Source organism: Arachis duranensis, chromosome 5 (genome assembly GCF_000817695.3).
Source record: "Arachis duranensis cultivar V14167 chromosome 5, aradu.V14167.gnm2.J7QH, whole genome shotgun sequence".
Lineage (NCBI taxonomy): Eukaryota > Viridiplantae > Streptophyta > Magnoliopsida > Fabales > Fabaceae > Arachis > Arachis duranensis.
The window spans coordinates 83,365,069-83,366,474 of record NC_029776.3 but is presented as its reverse complement, the minus strand read 5'-3'; positions in this window follow the sequence as shown (position 1 = coordinate 83,366,474).

The following is a 1,406-nucleotide window of genomic DNA, read 5'->3' as shown; positions in this document are numbered from 1 at the left end:
TCACTAAACCTTTATGTAAAGAAAGTTTTTTTAACATCCGAAATGAACTTGGTATCTTGGATTCTAATCTAATATGATTTGATTAAAATTCATTGTATTCATATTGCTTTTTTTTATCTATTACTAACTTAAGCATTGGAGATATCCAGTTGGCCTTTGTTTTGCAGGTTTATGAGTTGATGAATGAGTAATCAATCTTGAGGTAGGTTGAAGAATTTGAAGACTATAAACACTGGAGGATCAATAAATTGAAGTTTATAATGGGTTAGAGTCAGTATATACATGATGGAACTCAAAGGGTTGAAGAAAGAACCTCCAAAGGATGAAATCTTGGTGTTTTTGGGCAAATGATGCATGTTGCATCGATGCAACCAAGCTGTGCATCGATGCAAAGCACACGACGCACTATGTGCATCGATGCAAAGCCCTTTGCATCGATGCAAAGCACACGACGTGCTATGTGCATCGATGCAAAGCCTATTGCATCGATGCAAACTCGCCCAAATTACACAAAGACACGTGATTTTGGCATTTTTTGAAAACCTAAACCCCCATTTTTCATCATCTTCAACCTCACAACTCATATCCCCACATTCAAACCTCCATAACCTCCAAAACAAACTCACACATACCTTCATACAACTCACAAAATCTTGATACCCACTACAAACAAACTACATATTTGAAGTCCCCACTTTCTCCTCTACAAAACCCATAAAACAACATCATCAACAATGCCTAGAATCAAGAGAACCATGAAGAAGTCAAAAGGTTCTTCAAGTGTGGTTCCACCTCCAAGTAATCATCCTTTGGCAAGGTACTTTGCTTCTAATGAAGATCTTCAATTCTATGAGGAAAAACTCGCCGGAAGAAAGGAAATTCCTCCGAGGTATTTGGATCCGACCCTTCTTGCCACTCATAATTTTGATAATCTTAAGGCTATTCTAGTTCATCAAGGTCTCATGGATTTTGTTCAAATTAAGAGTAGATATTACCCGGATTTAGTTGCCATAGCCTATAGTACACTCATGATTGAGATTGTTGAGGGAGATGAATCAAGTTTCACTTTGCTCTTCAAGTTAGGAAGAAAGGATTATAGGCTAGATGGAGATGAATTAGCCACCATTTGGGAGTTGCCAAATCAAGGTGACTTATTTCAAGGTGGTAAAACCCCAATTGATGAATGGGGTTATTCTAAGGAAAATGCCATGCATCTGCTCAACCTTGTACAAGGAGCTCACTCTAAAATTAGTTGCAATTCAATGAGTGCGGAACATAGAACTTTGTTATATCTAGTCACCTATGTATTGCAACCTAGAATATCCGGGCATGCGAATGTAACTGATGAAGATTTGATTATCATGTGGGCTATGGTAAATGGGATTAAGATTAATTGGCCATACTTT